This window comes from Marmota monax, unplaced genomic scaffold (assembly GCF_021218885.2).
Source record: "Marmota monax isolate L192 unplaced genomic scaffold, Marmota_monax_Labrador192_F-V1.1 WCK01_AAM20220418_F8-fsc00070, whole genome shotgun sequence".
NCBI lineage: Eukaryota > Metazoa > Chordata > Mammalia > Rodentia > Sciuridae > Marmota > Marmota monax.
Genome location: NW_026692116.1, coordinates 5,117,847 through 5,126,316, shown reverse-complemented (window position 1 = coordinate 5,126,316; position 8,470 = coordinate 5,117,847). Strand labels below are relative to the sequence as shown.

The 8,470-nt window shown below is 39.8% G+C and overlaps 1 pseudogene; it reads right to left on the bottom strand.

Moving 5' to 3' along the window:
* Positions 1 to 2,962: 2,962 nt before the first annotated feature.
* On the bottom strand, positions 2,963 to 8,019 carry LOC124105395 (large ribosomal subunit protein eL32-like; annotated as a pseudogene).
* Between the last annotated feature and the right edge of the window lie 451 nt (positions 8,020 to 8,470).

Below are 8,470 nucleotides of genomic sequence, written 5' to 3'. Positions count from 1 at the left end.
TCATGACAAGTCCTATCTTGAGCCTGGACCACTGAATCATGATGATGAATAGGACATGAATTCTTAAGTGAGAAAAGTACGGTGGAAGGGCCAGTAGATACATGGGGGTGATTATAGATCAAACTTACTCATCATCTCACTAATGCATAAGTGAGAAGTAGGTCAGAAAGGGCTTCCTAACCCCGAGTCCAGATTGTCACGACAACCCATATTACATAATGAATAACTAAAAGAGCTGAGGAGCATTTATTTCATGTTCTTAGGAAAAATGAGCCATTTTCAGGTACAGCTTCTTTTTCTCTTTTTCTGTTCTGGAAAAAAAAAGCAATCTGGATATAGGGAAACTTTAAAAACAAAATAAATTGGAAACAAAGCAAAATAAAGAGCCCTTTATTTTTGACTAAAGCCAGGTTTTGGCTCAGTTTTCTTTTGGAAATTCCCCATGTTTAGAAGCCAGGGACTGCAGAGAGGGTCAGCTTCACAAAGAAGAAACATGGGGAAATAGGAAAATGGGACTTGGATTGATGCAGTGCTTTTCCCTGAGCCTTCATGGGACATGTGCACATTTTAGCACCATCACTGAGGTGAAGTGACATAGCACTGTGGTTACTAGGGTGTGCCCTGGAGCTCCACCACCTGCATTTAATTCCAGCTGAGACATTTTCCAGTGGTGTACAAGGGCAAGCTGTTTAACCTATCAGGGCTTCAGTTAACTCATCTGTAAAGTGAAAATTTCTACCTGTCTCTCACAAGATTGTTGTGCGAACTAAATAAGTTAATGCCCAGAGGACACTAAAATGGTATTTTCTGCCATTTTCATTGGTAGAAAATAATAGAAATAAACTGGTATTGGGAGCCAGTAAGTGATTCTCAAAAGATCACTTGCTGTTCCACTGGTATTATGACATGAGCTAATAAGAAATAATAGAGGGAACACTGTCATTTTTTGCAGAGTTCCTGGATTCTCAGAAAAATTATGCCCATAACCATGATAGACTGTTATAACCATGTCAGGGCTACGTCCTAGTTACTGTCTATTCATTTGGCAAAGATCTGGTGGTAGCTTCTAAGCATTCCTTCAAGTGGAAACTGCCTGACATCCCATAGGAGAGAGCTTGTCCCTTCTGGCATGTGAGGACACAGCAACAAGTAGACATCTAGGAGCAGAGTGAGCCCTCGGCAGACACTGAATCTACTGGCATCTTGATCTTGGACTTCTAAGCCTCCAGCACTGCTATTTCTGTCATGAATTACCCAGTCTAAAGTATTTTCCAATTATTATTTTTTAGGTATTTGTTTTAATAGCAAACAGTCTGAGACCTAGGTCAAATACTGTTTTCCTCCAGGGAAACTTCTCTCATCACGCTAGTCAGAAGTGGACTCTCTTCTTGGAGGTCCTGTACACCTTTTATATCTTTAAAAAAATCTTGATGGTTATGGGGAACCTATGCCGTAGTCCGGCTGGGCTAAATAACCGACAGGTGACAAGCAACTTGAAGGTTGAACTACTTTATTGCGAGTAAACTCAGCAGGAACTGAGCGAGAACTCAAAGTAGCGGGCACCCGAGGTAGCAGGAGCCACTTCTCTGCCGGACAGCAGAGGTATATATACCCAACTAATTACACACAGCTTAACTTAATTAACATCATCTAGATACAGCAGTCAGCCAATAAGAAATCCTCATCATCTTAATGGCTCGCTGGCGTTGCTTCACAAACCATTCCTCCTGGCAAAGTGCCAGGCGCCATCTTGACTTGATGTGCATCCCCAACAAACCTACAATGTGCCAGGTTCTGTGTCTGTCACTAAAGATAAAGCAGTCTCTGCAGGCACAGAGCTCTCAAGCCACTAGTGACAAGTGTGGCCACATCTCACTTCATAGCTACTGTTTTCCTTTTTGTTATCACCCTGATTTGACTGCAAGAGACTTTACAAAAAGGATTAATATAATAGTTCCCGGCAGATTCCTCAGAAAACTTGGAATGGAACACCCATTTGACCTGGTTATCTCACTCCTTGTTTTATGTTCAAAGGACTTAAAATTAGCATACTGCAGTGACACAGACACTTCAATGTTCACTATAGCCAAGCTATGGAACCAACCTAGATGCCCAGCAACAGATGAATGGAGAAAGAAAATGTGGTATATATATACATAATGGAATATTACTCATCCATAAAGAAAAATTTAATTATGGCATTTGCAGGTAAATGGATGGAGTTGGAGAATATCATGTTAAGTGAAATAAGCCACTCCCCAAAAATCCAAAAGCAGAATGCTCTCTCTGATATATGGATCCTAGCCCATAACAAGGGAGGGGAAGATTAGAAGTTCATTGGACTAGACAAATGGGAATGAAGGGAAGGGAGTGGGGGTGGAAATAGAAAAGAAAGTAGAATGAATTGGCCATATCTTTCCTATCCTTATATATGAATACACCACCAATGTAACTCCTCATAATATTACAACCACAATAATGGGATCCTAATTGGAACAAGTTATTCTATGTGCGTATAATATGTTAAAATATACTCAACTGTCACATATATCTAGAAAGAACAAATAAAAATTTGTGATAACATGGCCACACACACATAGTAACCACTCAATAAATATTTATTAACCTGTAGAAAACAGGATATTGGTTAACAAATCCATAATGATAGAAGATGCAAAACAAATGCTGTTCTTAAAATAAGGTCCAGGCTTAAGATAATCCTTTTAATTTAGTTATTTCGATAGCTGTTTATAATGTTTACCAAATTCTGAAAAGCCAGTTACTGCTATGATACCAAAAGCACTTTCTAGAGTCCCTTCTGACTCTATATCCTAGACTAAGTGTCTTTATTTATTTACTTACTTAATTTTTAGTTTCTGCGGTTTTATTTAACCGTGCACGTGCGCGCACGCACACACACACACATACACACACACACACACACACAAGCCATGTGAACTGTCTATTCGTTTTCATCACTGCACAGCCTGGCATTGGGACTGGTGACTCTGATGGCCAGTTGGGCTGTTCTCTCCACAATGGCTTTGCAGTTCTCGGAGGAAACACTGTGAGCAATCTCAGGACAGTAAGGTTTGTTGCACAAGAGCAGCACTTCCAGCTCCTAGACATTATGGATCAGGAACTTCTGGAAGCTACTGGGCAGCATATGCTTTGTTTTTCTTGTTGCTCCCATAACCAATGCTGGGCATCAATCAAGATCTGGCCCTTGAATCTTCTCTGCACCTTGTTGTCAATACCTCTGGGTTTCCACCAGTTGTGCTAAATTTTGACATATCAGTCTGACTGGTGCCAGATGAACTCCTTGGTCCTCATTTTGACAATTTTGGGCTTCACAAGAGGTGTGAGGGCAGCCGTGATGGTGAATACAGATGGCTACCACCTCTGTAGGCAGCACCAAAGAAGAGCCTAAGTGTCCTTAAAACAACAGAAATTTAGGTCTTCCAGTTCTAGATAGGAGACTGGGAAGTCCAAGATCAAGGTTCTGGCAGAACCCGCTTATGAGTTCCATTTTCTGGTTAATAGATGGCTCTTTTCGCTGTGTTTTCACACAGCACAGGAAGAGGGAGCTCTCTGGAGTTATTCATAAGGGCATTAATCCTATTCATGAGGGCTCCACCTGTGCGCTAGCCACTTACCAGCAGTCCCATCTCCCAACCATAACATTGGAGATTAGTTTTTCAAGATATGAATTTGTGGGGGAGAGAGATACAATATTCCAGCTATAGCATCCTGTTTTCCCCCTTATGCTAGGGAACAGAAGCTGTTCCATGGTTTGTACTTTATTTAGAACTATGAGTTACTACAATATACTAACTTAATGGGTAATGGTTGAGGATGACAATTACAACTAGGTGAACATTATAAATATGTTCCCAGTGTGGAAACAACTTCATATATTAGGGACTTACTTCCTGGCTTGAAAGCTCTACTTGAAAGAGGAATTGGTATAATAGGATCATCTATCAAAACATCATCTATCAAAAGCAGCAAGTGATTAGATGGGTGGCAGGTACAAAATTTGGAGCATCTCTCCACTAGGCTATTTTATAAAACATCAACAAGTATACATGTAAATTACAATAAAACTGCCTTCACACCTACTTTTAAACTTTAAATAATATTTTCATGACCTGAGAAATCTCATACCTGGTTATTTTTCTTCCAGACTTTTATAGAGTTGTATCTTCAAAAAAAATTTTTTTTAGTTGTTGATAGACCTTTATTTAATTCATTTATTTATATGTGGTGCTGAGAATCCAACCCACGTGCCTATCATTGAGCTACAACCCCCAGCCTAGAGTTAGTAGTGTTGAGCATATGCAAAACTTAGAGTCATTAATACATTCAAACTGATGAAGTACTTGTGTTTCAATTTGCTGAGTTAAAGATACCTGTTTGATTGACTGAATATAATATACCTACATCTTTTTGTTTGGGTAGGGGCATGGAACAAAATTTACTAATAAACAACATTGATAAGATTGCTTTATATCCAAAGCAAATGCTGATAGAAAATCATTAAAATATTGGCAAAAGCAATGATGATATAGTTAATAAGAAAAGGACTTTTCAGTTTTACTCATCAAAGGTCTAGCAGAGACTCTGGATAATCAGGATAATTGTTTTTATTGTACAGACTTTCAACTATTTAATTTTGGTCTAAATGTAAACGGTTAGACCAGTACATAATTATTTTCACAAAATGCATAATCATGACTGCCAATTTTTCCATGACTAACTATGCCCTGCCAGATGTTTGTTAGGTTCTGCTGAGTCACTTTTTTTTTTTTTCCAGAACTCTATGTTCCCACTAAATCCTCATTCCCTCTGGCCTTTTTTCATACTTTTCCTTTTACCTGAATTTTGGGGGAAATAGTTTCATTGCTCGTTTTGCAATTCCATATATATAAAATAGGTTTTTTAAAGATTACTCTCAAGTTTGCCCACTTGCATAAATCTTAATCCATCCCTTTCTTGGGGACACAGACATTTTGAGGAATTTATTCCAAGAAGCCTCTGTAGGCAGGAAAGTTATCAACAGCAACAGCATCATCACATAGGGGATGACTGAGTATATTCTGAATCACACTAGAAGGAAAGCTTTTTAAAAAATGTAACCAGTTCCCAAACTTTGCATTTGTTTCTGCTCTCAACTACAGTCCTCCTGATTAGATTTACTGGCCACAGGAAGGATTGTCAATCACTGCTCAGACAGAGTTTGCTGTCAAATGCTGCCTTTCTTGGATTTGCATTTTCTTAGCAATCTGAACATTATGGACTGCTCACCGTCTGGTCCCTAAACAGAAAAAGTTCAGTAACAGATTTAGTCTCTTGAATTCTAATGAAAATATTTGGCTGCATGCATGGTTCCATAAAGCCTTCTTTCATTGGTTGAAAAAAATCACCTACTATGTGCTTAAAATTGTGCAAAGGATTGGGCAATGTAAAGAAAATCCCAGTTCTTATTTCCCCAATGAATAAGAATGGGAAAGACTGACAAGCAAATGCACAATTGAAATCAAGAAAAGTAGTTGATGAATATGAGTTGGTAAAATCAGTAGCAAGTATTATAAAAATACAGAAGAAGGGTTGAAACAGCACCCTAGACATTTTTGCCACATTTAATCACTGGTTATGCAAAGGGAACTATAACCTTCTATGTGATGTATGTTAAGGAATAGCTGACAGGATATTTCTGCTAAGAACAAGTTCCCAAAATTGCAAAGTTTTTTCTTTCTTTCTTCAGTTTTTCGTTTTGGGGGTTTGTTTGTTTGTTTGTTTTGGTACCAGAGTTTGAACTCAGGGGAAGAGGCGCTTTACCACTGAACTACATCCCCAGCCCTTTTTATTTATTTATTTATTTATTTTTAATTTTTGAGACAGGGTCTCATTAAGTTGCTGAGGGCCTCATGGAGCTACTAAGTGCTGTCTTTTAACTTTCAGTCCTCCTGCCTCAGCCTCCTGAGTAGCTGGGATTACAGGCAAGTGCCAGTGTGCCTGGCTTCACTGCAAGTGTTTTCCACACCACCTGCAGAACATTGTTGAGTACCTATGGGTGGATAAATCAATCATGCAGTCAATGGAGTTTGTGATCCAATCTTACTTGCATGCAGTGGGAGTAGAAGAAAGCATGATAATAGAAGGAAAGCCCCTAGAGTGGGAAGATCAGATCTGTGTTGCTCTGTTAAGAAGCAAGTTCATTCAGGTCAGCAAGTCTCAGGATCTTGAAAAGAATGTTTGTGAGATCCTCTCCACCCCTCTACATTCTAAGATTTAATCAGAAAGGACTGGCCAGGCCAGCATGATTGTCATGACAGCTTAGGAACTTATGGCACTTTTTAGAGCCTTCAAGATGTATCAAAGCTTGCCTTTACTGAAGGGAATTTTAAAAATTGTGTAAAGGTAGGGAGTAAGTAGAACAATAAATTTGTTCCTGTGTAGTAAATATCAATAGTGAAACTTCAGGAATGTGCTTTCATTTGTTTGCTTTTGTAGTACTGGAGAATTAAGCCCAGGGTCATTGAGCTACACCCCCAGTCCCTTTTATTTTTAATTTTGAGATAGTCTCTCCAAGTTGCCCAGGATGCCCCTGAACTTGAGATCTTTCTGCCTCAATCTCCCCAATAGCTGGATTTGGAGGTGTGCACCACCATGACCAGGTAGAAATGTACTTTTAATAGTGTCAAACAACAATTGTTCTAGAAATCACTGGCCACAATCTCACCAACTTGAGTAAAACCTTGCTTTGAAATATGACTTACTATGACCAGTTTTCTTCCTCCTCTTCTTGAAAATAGTAGTAATTTCAGCAAAGAACCATATTTCAGATTTACTCAAAAATCTATTCAAACACCCTGAATATTCTTCTCTTCCCTGACTGACAATGGATATGCAAATAAATATTCCCATCTAATTCATCAATATTTATGGCACTTTGTGTCACATATTTTTATTATCAAATGTTTGATCTTGACATTGCTTAAAATTCTTTCATATGATTTCTGGACATTCAGTAACTCCAAATGGAATTTCTCTGCAGGGGGAGGAACAGTTTCTTGGGTCTTGGAAAAATTGGTTTAAGTGTAACAATTTTTTTGACCTTTAACTCTAGAGAGCAAAGAATCCATCCAGGTGAGTCTGAAGATCCCAGTAGGGAAAATGACTCTGGCCAGAGACTGCAAAAAGGAGTATTGCAGGCTTAGTTTTGCAAATATAAATTTTGTGGGTTTTAGAGCTGGAGGAGAGCTCAAAGAGGAAACCAGTAAGCACAGTTCTCCGCTTCTAGGAAGGACTGCAAATGCTAAGCCTGCGTGTGTTCCCTCCACTCAGGCAAGGGGAGAAAATTTAAATTTTGCAAGGTTTACTTTGTTCAAAATGAATTTTTAATACTATGCCTCAGCAGATTTATATGGAAATGTGTGTCTAGTATATACTAAAAGGCAAAGCTGACTTCACAAACTCCACTCTCCAAGAATCTCCAATACTATCTGTAGGCAACTACAAAGTAAAAATAAAGGAGTGATGGGAGATAGTGTACGATGCCACACGAAAAGGATAATAGTTGACGTTCTTATGCCTGACAATTTCACAGCAAAGCCCAGAAGAGGAAACAGGAAAATTATTCAGAAAAAAAAATACAAAATTTAAAATTAGTGGCACAGGACTCAGCGACAGAGTGTGAGTTTAGTATGTGCAAGGCCCTGAGTTCAATACCCAGTCTCAGGGGAGTTTAACAACAAACAAACAAATAAACAAACAAAAGCGGGTGCGGGTGGGGGAAAACAAGTAGCCTGAAAGTCGGATCATATTTTTCAATTTTATTTTTGGTTTCCCTACACTTGGAAGGAACTCACTCAATCCCACAGATGTCTTCTTCAACGTGAGAACCATCTTTTCTGGAACCACAGGGCTGCAGATGTCACACTGAAATTCTCCCAGAGGCAAACTGCCAGATTTGAGGCTGCTCGTCCTCATTTCACTATCCGAGTTGGACTCCATGGCGTCTGGGACAACTGGCCTTCGGACCTGAGGGCTGAGGGCCGTTTATATCCACAGCAAACATGTGCATTTTCATCACCCTTATATAATGCGATCCTAAAAGGCCTGTTTGCCAGGCAGGCCAGAGGTCCTTGCTCCTCAGGAAAACGAGGAGATTGTCGCTGAGGATGGGACTTGCTCATGACAAGCCCCACCGCGCAGTTACTTTGCAGCACGAGCAAAGCCTCAGTCTCGCATACGCAAGGTCGCGGGAAATGCCCTCTCTACCCTAGCTGAGTCCTGACCCCTTACTTTCTACGAAATGTTGCAAACGCTTCCGCTTCCACCAGCACAGACGACACGATCGCCAAATGGAAGGCAAGAATCCCTTCCCTCTAACTCAAGAACTCTTTTCCAACGCGCCTTTCCCCACCCCCCATAGACCTGCGGGCCACCCGGACCGAAGACTGGG